At 40.9% G+C, this 22,845-nt stretch overlaps 1 protein-coding gene across 1 annotated transcript in view; it reads right to left on the bottom strand.

The window, feature by feature from the left end:
- Positions 1-21,609, bottom strand: part of FOXP2 (forkhead box P2) — a 413,000-nt gene extending 391,391 nt beyond the window's left edge. Inside the window, exon 1 of the mRNA XM_048301832.1 lies at positions 21,496-21,609. The gene's annotated coding sequence lies outside the window, so the exon portion shown is untranslated. The remainder of the gene's footprint in view (positions 1-21,495) is intronic.
- Positions 21,610-22,845: the final 1,236 nt, after the last annotated feature.

The following is a 22,845-nucleotide window of genomic DNA, read 5'->3' as shown; positions in this document are numbered from 1 at the left end:
ATTGCACACTTTGGTAACCTGTCTACTAGAAACAAGCTGTCCATGAGGCCACATTCCCATTCTCTATTTCAGCTGGAGAGAGCAATGAATGAGGAAAGGAGACAGATGTGACTGAACACTAAGCAGTGAGCTAAACCTGCAGCAGAACTTCATGATGAAGAGGCCATGCAAGCCCAGAAGAGCAAAACCAAGAGTCTGTGACTGTGAGAGAGCTGAGTTCTCTGACAACTTTATTCTTGCTGTGTGAAAGGTGAAGGAGCTGTGGGGGAAGCCCCACCTTTCTTTCAGTCTTTGACTGACCTTTTCTCATCTGTTTCCATATCCTCAACAGCAAAATATATCCCTAGGCACACCCAAAACACACTGCTTCTAGACAAAAACGATCCCTTTGAGCCAATTCCAGTGCTCTACATCCTCTTGGCAATGAAGAAGAAAGGGGACAGAAGAAAGAAGAATGAATCCCAGTAATGGGTATCAAGATTGCTTATTACTTCCTTGCATAATAAAAAAAAAATTTTCCTTGCATAATTAAAAAAAAAAAAAGAAAATGAGATATACTGGAGCTGGAAGTATAACTCAGACACACTCCAGTATGCTAAGTCTTAAATACACTTCAGTACAAATGAGAAAGAAAAAAAAAACAAACTACACTAATGGAATCTAGAGCCTCTATATCACTGCCTCCAAGTGATTGAAATCCCTTAAATTATAGGCATTTGTTTCCCAAGAGATTAAATAATTAAGGCACAAAAGATGTTAAGATTATGACTGTTTACCTCCTTGGTGGCAGCACCTTCACAGGTGAGCAACAACAAGCTCACTCTCACTTTTCCTCAAATTAACTTCTCTCAGTAGAATGATATTGCAAGAAGAAAGGATGGTATCTTTATTTTTAAAATTTTACTCGTCATATTAATTAAAATCTGCATAGTCAATTCATTTAAAATTTCTTTGTAGCACAATGGCAGTCTGTTAGAGGCAGCTCCAAAAACAAAAATGAAAGGAAACAAGCCTCCAAGAAAAATAATTTATAATCTTAAAAAAAATAATTGCAATGTTTTTAATACTGTCGCTGGCAAACCCACACTAGCAAGTTTACAGTTGATGTGTTCCAGACTACACCAAAATTATGTATGTGTAAAATGTTCATAATATAGAATAAAACATCTAAAATTTATTAAGGTTTCATGCTGATCCTTCAGTCTGGCAAATGTTTGTAAAATGAAAAAAAAAGAAAAAAAAAAAAAGACAGTGTTAAGTAAACATTTCAGACCTGAACCTTCTTTATATGCCTTTGAACCTTTCCTTTCATGTGCAATACCTGACAGCCCACTGAGAATAAAATGCTGAAAGCCCCAAAGATGGGTAAAACAGAATTTCTGACTCAGGAAATAAAGATCAGCTGAATATGATTCCCATATGGCAAACCAGATCAATGGAAAGCAAGACCAAAATTTACAATATCTATACTGTGCAGTACAACATGGAGGTTGTCTTTTATTGCTGGTAGCAAAATTCCCAGTGGCCAAGAATAAAAGCAAGCACAGAGATTATACTTCCACTAATGGTGATCTCTAAAACTACACATTGATAGATTTCAGATTGGAAAAGGAAAAAGAGAAAATTTTGAGCTTTTATTTAGTGTTATGGAATACCAATCATCAACTAGAGCAATCAACTTTCAGCACAAAATCCAGGATTATTAATATAAAGGCATGTTTTCAAAGCCAAGGGGGAAAAAATCTCAGCAGCTTGGATTACCTGGTATGAAAAGAAACACTCTTTGCTGTAAAACTAAAACAGCTTCAAGGCTACTTTTGTGATAGCATGCGTGGCTGAATGTGAGAGAATGTATAACAATATTATTACTTTTATTTCAAGATTTCCTGCAAAACCTCAGGTCATGCTCATGAAGACTTTCTTAAAAAGCAGTGATAAATCTGCTGAATACTTTTCAGAACTTGAAAAAAGAGCAATGGGAAGAGGGGAGGTAATCAAGCAGTCCTCAGTGACTGAACCGGCACAGCCATGCTCTCACTAGGGCTAGCAGGAACCCTCTTGTCAGGAACCACAAAGCACTGTACCTAACGATCTCTGGTGGGGTCTCAGAGGGCAGATGGGAATCACAAGTCTGCAAGTAAAGAAAAAAAGATCCAGCTTTTCAGATTCCTCCAATACACTTCAGATGGAAGCACACCAAAGAAATTCTTAAAAATAAAACAAAATGGACAACACTTTTAGTAAATATACAACAAACCTGACCAAAGTAGAAAGATATAAAATCACTTTCAAGCTTCAGTAAAATATTTGCTCGATTCTAGCATAAAGTCTCAACCAAAAAGAAAAAAAAAAAGGAAAACCTCACAGCATCTTGGACCTACCTCACACTGCACTACTCCACCACTTTCCACTTGAAATTAAAGATATCCACAATAACATGAGAGCCCTGTTCCAGGTTGTCCATAGATAGATAAGGGTGGAGGTAAACAGCAGGAACTACACAGCAATATTGTTGTCTCTATCCTTCTGTAAACAAGCAAATGAAATACTCTGACCCTATGTATGAAGAGAGATGATTTGCCTAAGAATTTTCAAACCATTTTTCCCAGTAGGTGGAAACATATCCTATATATGTAAAATCATATCCATAGCAGAAATTCTACCGGCATTCAGCCTGGCTGATCTTCACAACTCATGGTTTCACAACTAGTAAGCAATGCAGTCAAGTCAGTCCTGGCTCTGAAAACCTAAAAACTTCAGCATCTTACTGGGGTATTAGTACATATTTTCCGTGGTACTTCATCAACAATGGTGTGACACACATTTAGCATAACCTTCAGCTGCAAATGCTGCCACTAAAGATTAATACAGAAACAGCAAAGAACAATAATACTTGAATAAATTTATGAAGCATCCTCTTTCCCAAGAGAAATGGTAAAGGAAGACCTCAAAAAAATTCTGGACCCCAGAAGATTACCACTCACCTGGGGGAGGTGACTCTCCCCTTATCTCTAATAGCACACTGCTGCTCTGAGCTGGATCACAATTTTGTACAGTTGGCATTGTAGAAGATAGCGTATACTCTCCTCTAACAAGCATTGCTCTTGCCTCCTTCCTTGGGCAATATTACCACTCATTTAGGCCAACTGGGATATCATCTCTCTCTCAGCCTTTCGACTCAAGCATCTAGGTCCTATACATTCAAATATTTTCAAAACATTTACATGCAAATATTGTAGGATCTTTACAAATACTACCTTTAAAGTACACCTCTTCTCTCAAAGTGTACAGCTATTATACTACCATCGCTCTTATTTCAGATCTTGTTCTTATCTTTTGTTCCAATCTTGACAAACGTAATCTCGTTCCACTGACATAAATCCAGTATCCCATTATATATTAATCACTTATCTTCCATGTCAAAGCCTTCCTATCATCTCTTATTCCATATCTAAAGGTAAACTCCCTTCTCCTTTACGTCCAGGCTGCCAGCTTCCATCACCTATGTGTTATTTTTTCAATTAAGTGTCTTCAAGCTTTTTATCCAGGCTGACACCTCACACTGCTATGAACATTCACAAGACTAACTGATTAACGTCTTTCAAACTGCTTTGGCAGGAGACCTATGGAAAATTTTAAAACCGATTATTTGTTGGCATGCTACGACAACTCCTTGTTTTTGTGTTCCCTTGCCTGTTTCTAAACATTGCCTCTACCCATGTATGTAAATTGTCCTACTTCTGGGTTGGGACCCAGCAGTTCTCTGTTTGCACAGCACCCAGTGGTGCCCTTCCAGTTCATATCCAGGTCTCCAAAACACTGTCAAAGGAGAGGCATGAAGTTAATGAACAACGATATGCCAATAAGCACACTAAGCACTGCCCTGCTTCTTGCAAAAGAAAAAAAAAATAGTGGTCAAATCAACATTGATACATTTCCTGGTTGTAAGGTACTGCTAGTATAATTCCTTCAGAAAATTTAAGTGTGTGTTAGAAAAGTCCTTAAAGCACAATCTGTAGTATTCCAGTGAAATCTACTTTAAAGTCCTTAATAATGTCCTCTTGCAAATAATGACTCTCAGTGTTAAAAAAACCCCTTCTCCCAGTGGGCTTTGTTATGCCCTCATAAGATGGATTGACAATACTCTATTACCAAATATCTTCTCCCCATATAGTCTCTTTTCCACATAGCTTTTTAAGAATGCATCAAAAAACATTGATATCAACAAAAAAAAAAAAAAAGGAAGGAAGGAATTTAGGAAGGTATCTAGCTTTGTTATTCCTATTTAAGATATTTTTATACACCCAATGATATGAATTCCCAGTTTAAATACAAAATGTTTATATTCACCCCATTAGCCAGAATAAATACATGTCTTTTTCAGAGGCACAACTTACCAGTCTTGATGCAGATACTACTACTGAAAGCAAAACCAGCAACTACGTCTCAAAGTAGGCCCCTGTATTTCTTTGTATTTAAATTTTTTTTTGGTAAGGTCTCATATAGTATAGCAATTAATAAGTATAATTTCCTGTCTTCTTAATCATGCATTTGTTTGATTTGTGTTTTATCAGTTGGCATATTTCCTCTCAACTTTGTAAAATTTTTGATTAGCTTCATAGTTTACTTTCACAGAACTAGTAGGTTACAAATATTCATGATACATCTCAGTTATAAAAAAAAAAACAACTTAAAAATATCATCCTGTTCATTTCAGCTCTTATTATTTTTTATTACTTTCTCATAATTTAAAAAAATTCCTAAAATCAAAGTTCTTGCAGGAAATAAGCAATACCATCCAATGAAAAAAAGAGCCAAGCCACGGAAACTGTTACCATGTAACACACAACTGCAGAAAAAGGGTTTCAACTCACTTACGAATCAGATCTTCAAGGACTTTCAGTATCTTAAAACACATCCCATCTCTCTCTCACATTTTTATCACTGTGGCATAAAAATAAAAAAATTTAAAAAAAGAAAAATTAGAGACACCTCCAAATTGTAAACTGACTTTATTTCCCATCCCTCTTATTCTTTTACAAGCTCAGTTGTGTTCCTACCACACTAACTTCCCCACAGCATGCAAGACCAATGCCATTCTAGCCTCTTCTCTGATGAGCCCCAGCTGCAGAGGATGGGAATCCTGCACACTGCAGAACATGTGGGGTACTGAGTTTTAATAGCCTGATTCTGTAGCACTGGTTTGGGAAGTTTTTACACATCCCATTAATTATAATAATATCAGTGAGGCTTACCCAGCAAACAAGCCAAAGAAGCTGAGCTCTGCAAGAAGTTTTTCAAAGGTATAATAGAGTTAACCAAAGGGCATTAGTAAGTACTGAAGGAAAAGCGGGGGAAGATAATAAAAACAGGCAATCAGCTACAAAACATGGTATGAGACTTGAAGGCTACCATTTCCTCTTTCAAGCATAAGATTGATTTTCTACTGCATCTCTAAGCAAATTACTTGAATCTTTAGCCTTACAGAAATCAGGTTCCACTTTAACTTTTTCCTGATACATCTGACATTTCAGCTGACAAGAGGCACTTTACATTGTACAGTGTTTTTGGTGAAAATGAGATGATTTCTTGTACTTCCACTGTATCTTATGCAGCTTCTTCACTCTGCAGTATACCTCTAGTTAGACAGAATTGTTAGGACCCTCCTTTGTTGATGAAATACTGCATTTTTAAAACCCTCCCCATCACTACTAGGTTCCTCTTTAAACAAACACAAGAGAAAAGTTGAAAGTGTACAAGCAAGAAAAAGTATACAGAAAAATTTGAGCTACACTTCTTAGCATTAGAAGTGCTCTCGAAAACTTCCAAAAGCAAAGATTAGAAAGGATTACAGCAGAGGAAGGTTTCCTTGACCCATATTCTGGCTTCCAGAAGTATCCCACAGACTGATTACAGGGGCACACTTGCTTAGCATCTCAGCCCTGACAAGCCACTGCCACTGTGCAGGGCATCATGTGCCTTGCCACAGCTCTCATCCAAAAGCTCTGTCCTGGCTGTCCAGGAGGGTACAGCTACAACTATAAAGCGCTAATTTTTCCAATACCTGTACACTTTTAACAGCTGAATATGAAATGAGTTAAAGTACTTTGGGGAGCTAGAAGCAAGTTAAGCTGTCTGCACAGATATAACCTTTGTATTTTCTGAAAATTCTGTAACAAAGAAAAAGCATCATAATCCCAGAAGTTCAAAAACCATAAAAAAAAAGTCTCAGTAAAAAATGGAAAACAGAAGTTCTCTCTTCTCTCTCTCTTTCTTCCTACTTTCATTATCAGCAGAATTATATTTCTTGCTTCCTGTCTCTCTCTCTTCTTGTTGGGTTTTTTTTTGATTTGAACATATTTTCCATCTGGCCTGTCTTAAGATTTCTGAACTCTTCTGTCTGCCCGTTATGTATGTAGGTATGTGAAAATTACTAAACTGCAAAGACTAGGGGGTGGATTATGTGTTATTCATTACACAGTTACAATTCAGCTTTTTTGTCAACCACAAATATTTGTGAGACAGCAGTGAAATGTAAGGTACCAGGATTCTGAGTTTCTAAGAGCAGCACGCAGTCAGGCACTTCCAAAGAAGAACTGTAACAGCATCTTCCTTTCCATCATCAGCCATGACCTGGGCTCCACCCTGTAGAGAGAAATCACAGGCTCCTACTTGGGCCAAGTTAACCATGCCCATTATCAGTAAGAGACTAATCCTTTGTAGTGTGGGCACACTGTATCAATGTGACTTATCCAAGCACCCAGAGGGGTCTGTGTTTTCTGAAAGACACTGCAGCAACGCAGATGGGCTACAGATCTCCCCAACTCCGGATCTAAATCGTATTTTACATTTTGCATTAAGTGAATTCAGTCAACATTTACCCACCCATTTTACAGGTAAGATAACAGTTATCCTTTAAAGAAAGGGTACTGAGCCTTAATGAACAGTAATTATCACAAAAGGCATACACATTTTAAAAACATTCAAGGTAAGATATAGGCTTATTATTCTTGTTTCTAATAAATCTGCCTTAAATTAAGGTAGTTGAATGAAAACAGGATAACCTTTTTCTCTTTCTAAATTAAAAAAAACATATGAAAACAAGAGCTCCCACAATGGGATCTACAGCAGGTGCAGAAATTATGTTTCATGAAATAAATTTGCAATGCCAAGCATTTATTCCGGTTTGCAGTCTTTTGTTATTGTTTTCAATCTTATTTATTTGTTTATTTAAATCCTTAAGTTATTAGTGGTCAAATTTAACATCCCATACAAACATACAACCATCAACAGAAGATTAAATTTAAAAAAAAAAAATGCAATAGTCTGCATGAGATTATACTGAACTGCAAACAAAAGTGGCAAAAGCAATTAATCAACCTTAAATGAGCAAAAGCTCTAGATCAACAACGTGGCTTAAAACAAATTAAAACTTTGCAAACGGTCACAGAAATGGCTTTTTTTTATTTCAATTATGCTGAATTTTAAGAGTCTTCAAACTGTAAAAATTGCCACCCAAAGACAGAAAAAACACAGCTTATGCAGATACTCACTATACATATTTTCATGTTGCTAGAATTTTTTTTTAACTTCTTCCCACCAAGAACAAAAATGCAGGCCTTCAGGGAGTTTACAGCTACAGAAGAAGCAACACCATTAATGTTATATTGCAATAATCAAACTGATCAAGTCACAAGTACAATGCATATCACAATGATTTGCAGAACAGCTAACATTTGGGGTTTCTTTTACAGAGTTTAGCTTTTGTAGTTTGCTAGAAGAGTTTTTACCACAAGTACTTCAGAGCTGCCAAGTAAAATCAAGCAGGACAATTTTCATTTATGCAAAACATGTTTTGTGGGAAAGACATGGTTGAACTGGAAGCGGTTTGGGTACAATTATTAGCTGTTTTACACAGTTCTTATTACTAGATGCACAGATGTGAAGTAAATTTGACTTAAAGAATTTGTTTTAATGCATTAGAAAATTCCAGAATGAATTATGAACATTTGAACAGTAGCTAATTCACTTTTCCCTCAAATTTTCTATGACAAACTGAGCAGTACAAACCACAACCTCTTTACCCAAAATGCACAGAAGTTTTTGGAACAATGAAATGTAGTTGATGTGCTTCAGCAATAATAGGGCTTCACCTTTCAAATATCACATCCACATTAAGCCTATAGAAACACTGTAAGACATATCAAAAGGACGGATCTCTTTCTGCAGGCTTTTAAGGAAACTATTCCCATTATTTCTATAATTGAAGCAAACAGGAGATTTGGGGGTAAACTCAACAAGCATTTTCCCAAATCAACATAATCAATACTTTTTTCCATTCTTTTCTATTTTTAACTGGATATGGCACTTTTACCTTGAAATGACCTCAAGATGCACCAGGGGAGGTTCAGGTTGGACATCAGAAAGAATTTTTCCATGGAAAGGGTTTTTAAGCATTGGAACAACTCCCCAGGCAGGTGGTGGAGTGACCATCCCTGGAGGTGTTCAGGAAACAAATGGACATGGCACTTAGTGCTCTGATCCTGCTGACAAGGTGGTGATGAGTCAAAGTTTGGACTCAGTGATCTTGTAGGCCTTTTCCAACTCAATTATTTTATGATTCTAAGTCCCTTTTAGAGCTCAAAGGGTTACACTACAGTTACACCTCAATACAGTATTAAGCAAATTAACAGAAAAATTATGAAGAATGCCTTGCACAAGAAAAACCTATCAAGGCAAAACACTGACACTTTCCTAAAGAATGTATTTTCTCATACATCTCTGTTCTTAAGAGCTCAGGTTAAAAGCATACCTCATGCAGTTAAACTACCCTTTGTGTGAAAGGCTAATTTCAGAGGTATCTAATTTCTCCATAAAATAGTTTCTGCCCACATTTAAATAATTCACAAGGAAAATGGACCGTCTGCTGAGAGAACGGTAACATTTGTTTAGAACAACCAAAAAGCCAGATGTGAGCAATACTGCAACACCAGTGAAAGAAATTGACTTAGCTAGTTTTTCTCATTTGGACAGTATCTCATTCACTGGGTTGTAAGCATCTTAATTTTTCTTCTGTGTAAGTGTCAGAGCTACCACAAGCCAGCACAAAATTCAGGCAGTTAGTGAGGAACACCATAATCTCTGAACACTATCAGCAGTGTAAAAACCTGTTTCTGCTCTCCTTTTTCCATGCAATCTTAACTTTTCTGGGGGAAACACTTCCAGTCATCATCCAAGGCTCTCCTTTAAGAGCGACCAACTTAGTTCTTGCAGCTACTGTGCCTGGAGTAGGGCTAATTTCTCTGTCTACAAAGCATTTCAGCAAGTGAATGGAAAGCAGAGGATGGATTAAATTAGATGACCAGAGTTTACAGTCATTGAGCTCCAGAAAGCAATTTACTGGCATTCTCTATTTAATTATATCAACACCTCATAGCCATTAATGAATTTATCTTTACTGTACTGAGATTAAGTAACTATCATAAAGTACCACAAGTATACATCTGAGCCAAGAATTATAAATTTAGGAAGGCACTCTGTCTATATCATCATCATTCTTCACAGTGTTAAAAGCAGTTAATTTCAATTTCACCCCATGAGCTATGACTGCTGCCCCCTTCCCCACCTACTTAAGATTAAAAATAATGTTTGTTTCTCTCAGAGCCATTCTTGCCCACATTCATACGAATGTATTCACCCCTGACAGCAGTTTAATGAACACAAGAAAAACAAGTGTTTTTCAGCTATAGGCCTGACATGTGAAAAACCTGTTCCCCCTCTTCAACCCACAATGTCTCCTTGAGGAAAAAGGGAAGACAAATGAACAACTGGGGGGAAAGGGAAAATGAAAGGAAAAAAAAAAGAAAAAAAGGCTCTGAAGAGTGGGAAAAGAGCTATCTATACTAACAGGAGAAAAAAATACAAATTTAAACAAAGGCTGTCCACACTTACAACACTCATCTTTCTGGGGTTTTTTTCCTGACCCTTTTCCTGGTATGAAACTCCATTGCCTTCACCACTGTTTAGAGCAGTTTCAAGAAGAGTACAGGGAGGCAAGTTCTGAAATTCTTTCCATGTATACCAAATTCTACATATATACTTAGGTATCAGGTTAAGAAAAAAAAAAAAAAAAAAATGCTTCATTTTAATTTACAACTCTAAGCAAACCTGCATTTCTATCAGGCAATCAAAGGAAGACAAACTACAAACTAGTATTCACAGAACAAAAGCACCAACATTTGTCATTGAGGAAAATAAATCTTTAAAACTTATAAGCTAATGTTCCCTGAAGACATCCAACACACATGGCCCATGCCTGTATATCAGAAGTTAAACAAGAAAGTAAAGATTTCTGGGAGGCTTTCAGTTTTGTGCCTAAAATCTTGGGTTTCTTTTGCTCTCCTTGAAACCTAAAGGAAGAAAGAATTGTGTTTCATCTGTTATATCCAATACACTTTCTGTATTTTTGTATGCATCTAAATTTAAAAAAAAAATCTGGAGACAGTCATTTGCACTAGGTTAACAATTACCTATAAGAAAGATACTGGAGAACAACACAGATTTCTCCAATATACTGTATAATCTTCCACCAGCAGGCACACACAAAACAGAATGAGAACAAATTATATTCAGATGGTACTAATGTTCAGGATTTTAATATTGCTGTCCTTACTATAACTATATAAAACTCTCTGCATAAAGGTTACCTCTAACACATCTTCTAACTCTTAAACACATTAAAAAACATCCTTATTACACTGTACATTTAACCACAACACAAGAAAAGGTTAGCTCCCAATAATAACCTTATAAAGAAAGCACAGTATCAGTTAAATGGATTTTAAGTAAGGGTCCAAGATCATATTAGACAGCAATTATAAGCTACAAATTGTATTTTATATCTTCAGCAAGAGGTGGCACAAGTCTTGCTGAGTCAACTCTCTGCTGTAAAACCTCTTACCATGCTTTAAATGCTGCAAGCAGCTGTGCCCTGAGGGGTTAAACCTAATGCTAAAGGTAAAGACTTGAAGAGTTGAGCAGGTATCTCGTGGCCACAGATCTACGTGTGCCAGTCACAGGCAAATATACTGTACTGTGCTTGCCAGAGAAGGCCAGGAGTAATAGACCAAGTTCATCAGCTGTTGAGGAGCCTACCAGAGGTGCAGCAGAGATTAACATTGGTTTCATTGTGCCTACAGTGATCTGCACAGAAAAGGTGACACTGGATGATGACTCACTATTTCCAAGCACCAAAGAAAAGCGTTAGAAGTGTTTCTCCCAAACAACACCTCCTAAGAAAGAGGCCCCCAAAGCGTCAGGAGTGAAAAGGAATGAAAAAATCATCTCAATCAGTAGGCCTCAAAGAAGGAGCTATGTCTTACTACAGCTCCCCAGCTTATCAAAGCAGCCATCCTTGCAGCCTGACCCAGAGGGTCACCCACACCTGCCACCAGCCACTGCTCTCCACAGCTCAGCTGCCAGCACTTACCTCATCACCTCAGCCCCCCCAGCCCACAGCAAAGCAGGGGGACCCTCAGGATGTCCTTGCTGGCGGAGGTTTCCCAGAGGAGCAGCTCATTCCCTCCCAAGCATGCACTGTGAGGCTTGGGTCTGTGTCTTGTTTTGCTATTGAGGCATTCCAGGCTGTGTCAGTTTGGATTGCAACATAAATATTGTGCAACTGCAGGCTCCTTAGTTCCAATTATGGTAATATTGCAGGTGACAATGCAAAAGATATTTTTAATAGTCTCTGGTTACATTTTGCTCCGACTCATCCACATCTTAGAAAAAGAGAAAGTCAGCTAAAGCAAATTCTGTTGATAAGTGAATTTGGAGCAAAACTGTAAGCCTAACAATGACTTGGAAAAAAGGGTCTTCCCCATTCTGATAGTAATTTAGTGTTAGCAACAACGACCCAAATGTCAGTCATTGGATACAGAAGAACGCTTATAAAATTATATTTAAGTGATAATAATATTCAAACCTCTAAATATGTAAGTCACAAAATGAGCAGGTGCCTATATATAATAAGGCTAATAGTTTCAGTTTAAAATTTAATTCTAGTTACTGAAGACAGGTACTGAAACATATGTTAAAAATAGCACTTCAGTTCAGTCTAGGACAGCAGGTACCACTTTCACACATAATCGAATAATAGAGATGTATTCTTCTACTGAGTCACACAAAGATTTAAAATGCGAGTGCTCAGCCTGCAGCTCAGGAGGACCAGTCAAGTATACAGCTTTCTCCATCTGCCACCTTTCTCAGGCTTCACAGTAGCTCTCCTCTTTTGTGACAATCAAATAATGAGGAGGAAGAGGAGTCTCAAGAAGTGAGAGCAATGTCCAACTTATAGCCATACGCTTTCTAGATGAACATATAGCAAATTACTGGTGTTCACACATTGCCCGAAGCTCCTGGGAAAAGCCAGATTTGCTGCATATGCGTATTTGCACCAATCATGAGGCACACAACACCCTACAGCTACAGCACGTGGAATGTCATGCCTGGTTGCCATGCCTGGCTCATCAGGCTGGACACTTTAAAACAAATATCTGCATTCATGTTTTCAGGAATGGCTCTTTCATATGTCTTTGGATCCTCACCAATGATGTACCTGAATGCTGTATATTTTAAGATTCATTTACAAAATAAATGAAAGAGAACCTTTCAAAGTATTTAGATGTTATGAAAAAGTCACTTTAAATATGGATTTTTCATGTTAGTGGTGAGTTGCTTCAGAGCCTACAAAACAGTTGGGATAACAACTTTTATTGAAAGAAGAACTGAAAACACACTGATTTGACTTAAATATGCACAAGCAATCCATCAGCTGTCTCAGTCTAGGTGGCTTTGAAGAACACCCAAGTAGTTGGTAACTTCTCAGTGTCAAAAACCTGTTTTGCACAGGGACATACAAATACATTGAAAGTATCAACCAGCCTCAGCACCTAAGCCATAAAAACGAGTCTTCATATCAACTTCAGAGAACTTGGGATCAGGGATCAAAGTCTTGGATTTTTCAACACAAGTGTGTGGCCATTACCTCAAGCACATCTTCTCCTGAAGCCTGAGACAAGCCAAGCCACAAGAAGGGTACCGGTGTGCTCCAGGAGCTGGAAGGCTCAATCTGAGCAGTCCTGACAAGTGGCAATCTGTCACCAGCAGATAGAACCCGTCCATCACTCACCACTCCAGGCCCCACTGCTAGACCAAGCACACCTAGACTTCACAACCACCCCAGAGGACAAACTGAAGCTGGAGGATGGCAAGACACGGTCAGTCTGGAAACGAATGCTAACCTGGTTTGGAAGCATCCTTCCCTCATTTTTTCAAGGAAGAATTTGGAAGGCCCGGTTTTCCCATCACAACCCATTAAACACCTGTTTTTACATTGTAAAACACTCTCCAGCATGGTAAGTTCCTGCCTGGAGAACCACATTCCTCAAACACATTCCCTGTTTTAGCCAAGGATTGACTGCACTCTTCTTTAGAATATTTTCTGTCCCATAACCTGAGATGCAATAAGCCCACTGGGATACATTTATTTTCTTTCTGAAGGCCTTGGTCTCCTTCCCGGAAAGCTGTGGATGGAAACAGAAGCCCTTTGATGCTTCACAGACACATGTGCACAGGCATGGACACCACTCCAAAGCTGCACAACTTCACAGGAGAAACACTGGATTCATCATCAACTGTCATTATCTAGCACTGTCCTTCAGTGATACACAAATATTTTGACAGTTTTACCATTCTTTTGGTTTCTCTGTGATTTGAAAGAGTGGTCTGATTCCCAGATTCAAAACCAAAAAATAATTAAAAAAAAAAACAAACCAAACCACACCAAACAAATCCAAAAACACACAAAACAAACAAACCAAACCAACAAAAAAATCCTTAACCAATATTTTTAAAGGGTTTTCATTTCACAGTTCATACGATGTGTATTTCTGGTTGCTAAGGTATACTTCACCCCCTTTCCTGGTCAATAATAAATAGAGGCTCAAGAACAGATCCAGAACATCCAACACCAAACACCATTAACTCTTTCACAAGATGTCAGTCTCTTAAAATAGAATTAAATACCAGGTTAAAGTTTCAGTCACAATAGAATTAATTCTTCTTCTAAAGCAAAAGAATGTGCAAGAATTTATTGACACCATATGAAACTTCTTCTGTATATTCAATATAGTTATCTGTTGAATTACTGACCATACATATTCTTCAATGTACGCTGACAGTTATTGTGTACTGAGAACAATTTACAGGCATCTTCACAACATTAGAAGTAATTTAAATGCACTCAAGACTGGTAACAAATGGGTCTGAATAAATTTCTGCACAAAAGCATTTTATGATCTTTAGCAAAGTTCCATCCTAATATTTTTACAGTTTTAGCACCCATATGTTCCACTAATTGACTTTCAATGAAGAATGATTGTTGCCACATATCACGGAGTTCTCAGCACCCTTCCTCTCATCATACTGTATCCATGGTATCATTTATTCCTTATTGGATTAAATACGTTATTCTACAAAGATGAAAACATTGACACAATCGTAAAGCACAATAGTTCGGCAGATACGTGTATCTCTTCAGTCTGTGCACACCTGACTGCACCAGGTTTTCATGTTTTCATTTATAGGTCATGAGACTACTGTAACTACTGTAATGAAACCACAATCCTGTTCGTGTTCTCTCACAGAAAAATGTCTTGAATCATAGATATTTCAATTTCTCTGTTTTAGACTCTAAAAAATACTAGCCTCTGTTTTCTAGACACTTTTCTTCCCCTTTATTTTCAAAAGACCTCTGTCCCCCCTCTGTCACATTAATAAAATGATACTTTTTCTCAGTAATTAAAAATCAACTTTTAATGCAGCAACTAATAAGTAATTTCCAAAGACACACACTGGAATTAACAAGATCTAGTATTTAAAAAATAGCAGCCTCAACTAGGGCCAGTGGAACCTGGTGTAACTCCTGTGCCTGCCACGTGCATAAAGCCGGCATGCAAAAAAGTTCATTTTTTCTTCTCATAGAAGAAGTGAAGAAATGTATTTTCTATATTGGGCATCAGATGAAAATCACATTGCTCTTTCTTCTGAGAACTTGAGCCCCTATTTTCTGAGCAGCTGCCCACCTCCTGGCAGTGCTGCCTGTGCCTCTGCTGGCTCCTGCCTAGCCACATGTTTTCTCTGGCCTTTTTCCCCCTCACCTCCCAACTCTCCATGGCTTGTATGTTGTCCCTCTCCTTTCTAAAGCCCTTCATGGCTTCCCAACACTAACCCTTAAAATTTCCTCTGTAATATTTTTACGTGGTAAAACTTACCAATTTCTGATCTAATTTCCAAGCTGTTAAATGTCAACTACAGGTTTTATTACACAGGTATTACCTACCACTTGTTTTACCAGGTGGGTTACAACTCCAGAACAACAATATGCCCTCTCAACATCAATACTAAGGCTTACAAAAGAAGAAATCAACAATGTAATTGTGAACATTTTTTTATAAGACTTAGCACTGACAGCATGGCAAAGTTTAAATGATGTTTACCTCTTTTACATTTTCTTCACCATTCCTGGGCAAATTCAAAATCAACACCTGATAGATACTTAAAGTATCGTGCTTGATATAGCTTGGCAACTCTGAGATTGTTTCTCCAAAACATATATATACAATTTGGTCCTGTTCAACAAGAAATGTAATATCACAGCCATTCTCCTTCCTTCTCTGAAAGGACAAGATCGCAAAAATTATAGTGGCAATATCCATCAAGATTAGACTATTTTAATATAAATATATGTCAAAATGTAATTAGTCAAATTACGTCAAACACATGATTTCAAATTGCATCAAATACATAACGTATCATGTTGGTTTAGGCTGAAATACAAAAGCTGAATAATGGAATAAATCAGCATTTGAATTTACTTAGAAGACAAATTCTGACCAAAGTTGCAAAATACACATCACATTGTGAGAAAAAAAATAAATTATTCTAATACGATCATCAACCAAACATCAACCTTAAAAGATGTAGGATTTTTTTTGTAACAATGTAAATACTTATTTACGGAAGTACGCGCCTAGAAAACCATAACAACTTTCTAGTTATACATAACGATGTATTCCCCAGCCTCAAAACATCACTCTTCAAATGAATTTCCAGTTTTGGACCCAACAGTAAAGAGTATCTCCCACTGGAACAAGGTTGGCACAGGCCCAGTGGAATCTCAGTCATCCTCGTAACATCCTGGAGGCAAACTGAAACAAGACTGAGACCAGCAATTTACAGAAATACTTAATATGATGCAATTTGCAGCCATGTCTGATTCACCACAGAGGTCCAAAGGACCAGCTCACTGAGCAGAGGACTTGCAGTGCGTGCCCCTGTGGACCCTGCAACCACCAATGGGCTGGAAACATCTTAAAACAGAGATACTCCACCACCTACTTTCAGTAGCTGCTGTCCATATGAAGCTAAAGCTCCTTGGTAAACAAGCAAGTTCTACAGGTAAGCCAAAGCCAGCCTGTGAACATCAAGGAGGGTTCTCTGTGACTCAGAGGGTTGTATGACGGAGATCTGTAGTTTCTCCTTTCACCCCAGAAAGGACATCACACAGCACTGGAAGGGGGGTGGAGGGAGTGAGCAGGGCAGAAAATCTCCCTTCTGCATGTTGAATGAAGGCACTGCCTGTCCTTTAAACCTGTCTGTTGTTCCTCAAGCTAACTAATTAGAAAGTCATCTGTTACCTACAGCAAAGCCCTCTGCCACCCAGCAGAAGAGACCTCCACACTCAAGGCATGTAGAGGGTACAGTCCACCATATCCAAGGGAATTGGCTCTGTCCCCAGCAGACAGCCTGACTAACCTATTTAGTCAAGTAAGAAACAAACTGCAGCAAACCCATTTCCAACTACAGATGTATGATTACTATTTGCAGGAAAAAGAAACAACTAACTAAACGAACAGAAAGTTAAACCTACAATGTTCTTATTCCCTCTCCTCAGCAACCTCTACAATTTTCTAAAAAGACTTAAGATAGTAAAGAGTTTAAAACAATATACTTAATATTTAACTTTATTTTTCTTAGAACAGGAACTGAAATAGTTATATTAAACACAATTCCACACATAACTCATTCCTCAGAGTTCAAATGTAACTTTCTAACACCATCCCAAACTACACTTCGGTGAAGCAATAAACTTCATAGCAACTGTTCATTAAAGAGATTATTTTCAGCTACTTCAGTGATGACAGCATAAGCAAGCTATTAGTAGCACTTTCAAAACCTCCTTTCTGACATAAAACACGGTCTTGCCCTTAAATGCAAACCTATCAGAAATGGGATTTTAAAAAAAAAAGCAGAAAAGCCAAAAGAGATGCAAACCTTGCAACAAAGGATAGATGCCTCTTATAATTTGCAGTGAACATTTTGGAAGATTTTTAGAAGTAGTAAGTTTGATTAAGCTACTGAAAGCCTCAGAAAGGAGAAAAAAGATGATCAGTGCTAAATAATACTAGTGAGACTGGTCCTTGTTTTTATGCTGATCTAGAAGTTTTGAGATTTAAGTTTAAAGCTACTCTTGGAAATTATTACAGTAACTATACTTATTCTGTAAAGGAACAAATGTGGAGGAAAGCCTTCAAACAACTAGCAATGAACTATTTTATTGCAATTTTAAGATTAACTTTAAGAGGTTAGTTTATTACAGCTAAGCTTTTCTGTAATTTCATTGCTAATACGAGGTTTTTCTGGTGCCAGTATTTTGCACATACAATCAGGAAAGGTATCAAGTCAAAACAGGGAACAGGAATCCAAATGACAAGTCTTTCTTCTAACAAGGATTAGTTGAGAGGTATGCTACAGTGGCCGTGGAAAAAAAAAATAAGACAATTTGCATTACTTCTAGACCTATTAGCTGTCACAAAATTTTAAAAGAGTAGTAAGTTCTGGTGTACAGAAAATTATTCTTTTTCAACAGAGTTGACAGCATTTTTCAGTTTGATTGTGATTTGCATTTTTCTCCAGTCAAAATCATTCCATGGGTACTTTTCAGTGACCTATGTCCTAAATCATTTTCATTTCATATGAGCAAGTGACCTCTTCACAATCCGACCAACAAAGAAAAAAACATGATGACTCCCAGGAGCCATTTATTTTCAGTCGCCATCACAATTTAATTTCTCCAAACTAAATCTGGTAAAAATAGAAATGGAACAAAAAAGTACTCCACGTTCAAGAAATATTAATTAACCACTCTATCAGAAAGATAAATACCAGCCCTCACATTTCAATGATGAAAAACAAAGAGGTTAAGTGACATTTTCAATGACACATAGCAAAACACTGCCACAACATGGATCACATCTCAGAAGTTTTCTATTGTTTTCAGCCCACTAGCCTTGAATAACTCCTGTGCATGCAATGCTGAATCAGGTACATTCCTCAGAATACAAAAAGCTTATTCCAGCTCACATAAATCAGTCCTAAAAAAAAATAAATTATCTTATTCTACAGTAATTTTTTAAAAATATATTTAAGTCCAACAATAACTTTTCCAAAAAAATAATGGAGTCTGACAGGAATGTTTCTAAGCAAATACACCTTTATTCTTAAAATGATAGTCCCAACACATTATATTATGGAAAGCATTTAAGAAACGTACAAGCAACAGATGATTACAGAAAAAAAATCCAACCAATAATAAAAAAAAAAAAGACAAACACCACCAAATAACAAGTCATTTCAAAAATCTGTAGAACTATTCACCTGACTACTGCACAAACCCTAGTGCATCTTTGAAAGAGTACCATGTATTTACTGACTGAAATGTCCTGAACTTAGTATATTTCTTTTACTCTTCCTCACACTCAAATGCACTCTAATTTGGTTATTTTACACAAATCTTTACTAAACACTAAGCACCAAAGCATTTAGGTTTTTTCCTCTCTCGGATAATATAAACACTGCACTGTAGCAAAGATCCCGTGACACAATGTAAGAATCGGTCAGGTTAAACTAAAAACAAAGAAATACACAAATATTTATACAATTGATTCTGCTTAAGCTTCCTCGTAAGGTTACTGTTAAACCTGAAAGCCCACACCAACAAGGCCTTACATAAAGCAGTGTATTTCAAGTGTTAGATATTATCAAAATAAATTTGGATGTCTAACTACATGTGTTTTGGAAATACTATATTAGAAATACTCTTTCCTTTCCCTTTACCTTTTACTGATCTACTATCCTGAGTAATTAAATGAATGATTTAAGTATGCAAAAACTCTACAGAACAAAACCGTTTTTTAAGAATTACATTAAAACTGCAGATTACTACAAAACAGGGGTACGTTGAGTCTCTACATTTACATGAACAAATTATTATCGTCAAGAAAAAACTTCTAAAAATACTAATTTGAACGTTTAAAACCATATCCTACTTAAAAGGGTTTAGTGTAGCATTAGTGAAACCAATTTAATAATTAATCATATTTTCTTTAGAGTAATATTACTAGCAGTAATGTTTTCCCTTAATGGCTTTAAATTACTTAGCACATGGAAGAAAAAATTTTAAAACTGTCAAAATCTGTTAAAACTTTGTCTCTTCTCCCCCCCCCCCCAAATTAATGTGGGGATATAGACACCATGCGCAACTTCTGAGTCCCACCTTTGTAACAAGATTTCCAAGGGCCTGATCCAAGCCTGTGGAGTCAATGGAGCAATTCGTACTAGTGTCAGTGGAAAAGTTCCCACTCTAGAGTTGAGTTTGGATAGGGGCTTTAATGCACAGAAAAGACCAGGAAAAAAATCCTCTTTGGAAGAGGAACTTCTGTGTTTCTCTCTCGGTAGGACAAGACTTGGTAAAAGTAGAAGCGATTCCCAGGTAGAGGATACAGCCCGTTCCTCCATCTACAGCTCTGCACTCTTCACTAAAAGAGGACAATACCATAAATTCACGGTGATTACTTTTGAAATTATTTTTCCCTGGACAATATACCAGCAGCCCACTTTCTGTCTGGACTATTACAGCAAATTTTAGATGAGCGTTTTCCTGCCAGCTCACAGCCTAAGCTTTGCCCCTCTCGAGTAGCTCCATCCCGGGACCTTACCAGCGCTCACCAGTGTTCTCTGCCAGCGGCTGCGCTGGGACAGGGGCCCGCTGCCTGCCGAACCTGGCACAAGCCGAGCTACGGGAAAATAACAAAACCGCCTCACGGACTGCCTTTACCTTGGCCGTGCAGGCTCCGCCGGGCGGCACAGGGCTTTCCGGCAGGTTACGGGAGGCCAAGAGCGCTGCCGCCTGCGCACCCCGCGCTCGGCGCGGCAGAACGCGAAGCGGAGGCGCCGGCGCTCGCCCTCCCTCCTATGGCTGCCCTGGCACTCCCGATGGCACGGCAGAGTCCAGCCCGCTCCAAAACGGAGGCTGCCGCGGCCGCTCCCCACTCTTCAAAATCTATCACGCTTCCCAAACTTTCCAAGTCCCACAGCCCTCCTCAACTTCAAAGCCAATTTTAAGGGAAGGCACCATTATTTATTAATTCTTGGATTTAGGCATTTTTGTCTTGGGCGAGGGGACAACACTGTTCCCTACGCAGCCCAAAGAGCGCCCGGGGGCATCGCTACCCCACAGGCACCTCGGCGCCCCTGCGCTTCTCCTCCCACGCCAGCGGGGGCGCCCCGGGGCAGCGCGGCGCGGGGCGCCCCGAGGGGGCGGCCGGCAGCGGCCCCTCCGCGCGAGCAGGCAGGCGAAGAGGCGGGGGCTGGGGTGCGCCTCTCCCTCCAGCGGGCAGGCGGGCAGGCAGCACACAAAGGAGAAACGTGACACGTTTCTTCACCCGGGCTGTCTGCTGGGGAGGTCTCGGGGAAAAAGAAGAAAGAAAAAAAAAAAAAAAAAGAGGGAAAAGAAAAAAAAAAAAAAAAACAACAACAACACACCACCACCCAAACGGGGACGCAAACGGCGGGCAGCCGAGCTTCTCGCACACGCTCCTTCGGCAGCCTGGCCCCAAGCCCTCCCCGCCTGGCACTTCCCTACCGATGCGGGGAGGCTACAGGTTGTTTGTTTTTAATTACGCGGGGGTGGGGGGTCCGCGGCGCTGCACGGCTCTGAGCGGCAGGAGGGAGGCCCCGCCGACCCGCAGCCGCTGCGAGTTGTTTGGGGGGAGCTTACGGCCGCTCCCGCGGCCGGCCCGGCCCGCCGGACACGGCCCCAACTCTGGCCGGGGCACCGCAGCCTCCCACCGCCGAGCGCGCCCCCGCCCCCCGCTGGCGGTGCGTGTTTGGGAGCGGTGCCATCGGGTGCCGGGAGACCTGACACATGTCACTGCTGCGGCCGCCGCGGCCGCGGCCAAACTTTCCCGCGGCGGCGGCAAGTCAGTGAGCGGCGGCGGAGGGGGGTGGAAGCGGGTGGAAGTAGCAAGTCACACCGGGGAGCGGAGGGAGGAGGGGACGGGTGTGCGGGGCGGGGTGGGGGGGGGTAGCACTTACCGGGAGGAGACACCGTGCAGGGCGTCCCGGCGAGCTGACACCGAGAGAAAGGGCGAGCGGAGCCGCGCGCAGCCGCGGGCACATGCAGAGTCCCCGCGGGCGGAGCCGCCGCGCGGGCCGGGGGAGCGGGGGCGGGCGGGCGGCGCGGGGCCCTCCGCGGGCGCGGAGCGGCGGCGGAGCCTCGCGCCCTCCCGCCGGCTGGTGCTGCTTGGCGCTGGCGGTGCCGCTCTCCCTCCCCCGGCGTGCGGATCCGCCCGTGTGCGGAGTGTGCCGCCTGTGTGTATGTGTTTTGTTGGGAATGCAAAAAAAAAAAAAAAAGACGAGGGGAAAAAAAAAAAGAAAACCCCTCCGCCGCACACACCGGGTGCTTTGGAGAGAGGGGAGTGCGAAGGGAGCCCTCCCTCACATGATCGCAGAGTGGCCTGCACAGAAGTGCTAATAACGCGGCGAAGGGTGGGGGGGGAAAGCAGCGGAGGGGGAATGGCAACAAAAAAAAGTGCGGCGGGATGCGCCGGGCCGTGCCCCGCTCCGCCGGCGCCTCCCCCGGCCGGTCCCCGGCGGAGTGGGCGCTGTGGGTCGCGGCGGACGGCAGCTCCACCTGCTATGTAAACAAACCGTCGGGGGAAGTTGTTTGCTGGCGGCGGCTGCCCCTTCCCGCCCCCTCTCCCCTCCCGCCGCCCCGCTCCGCCGGCTCCGTTAGACACAACGAGTTTAGCAGACGGGCGGAAAACAAAGCCGTGTGTTGTGCTGGCAGTGCCGGCCGGCTGCAGCCTGCTGGCAGCCCCCGAGGTGCCGCGGCCCCGCGCGAAGGCAGCCCGGGGAACCCGCGTGGGAGGGGGACGGCGGGGGAGGCCTGGCTGCTGGCAGCAGCTATGCCGAGGAGGCACGCGTGGGCTCAGAAACTTTTCTTCTCCCCGGCCCCGGCATTTGGAGCAAGGTGCAGGACCCCCCAGATGTCCGCCGCAGGGACCGGCCGCTCCCCGCCTGTGTGGTGTAGAACGGCCGCCCGGTCCGGGGGCTGCCGTTCCCCCAGGGAAAAACACTTTTTAAAGTGATTCCTGCGTGGGGTAGGGTGTTGGGGGAGCGGGGAGAGAAATGCTGGTCTTGTCTTCCCTTGTCCCCGCCACGGTTCCCAGTAAATCGGCCTGGGGGTGTGTTTGGGTGGTAGGACTTGCGTGGGCGCGGAAGAAAGCGGACGGCGGTGGCCGAGCGGAACGTGGGATTTGTTATTTCGGAGCCCACCTAATCATCGCGCGGCAGCCCCAGCATTACCAGGGCTCTCTGTACGCGCCGAGGGCCAGGATCACAAGTGACTGTCACTCAGAATTAACAGTCACCGCATTTCTTAAG

This window comes from Corvus hawaiiensis, chromosome 4, assembly GCF_020740725.1.
Source record: "Corvus hawaiiensis isolate bCorHaw1 chromosome 4, bCorHaw1.pri.cur, whole genome shotgun sequence".
In the NCBI taxonomy this organism is placed as follows: Eukaryota; Metazoa; Chordata; class Aves; order Passeriformes; family Corvidae; genus Corvus; species Corvus hawaiiensis.
This window is presented reverse-complemented; position numbering and strand designations above follow the sequence as displayed.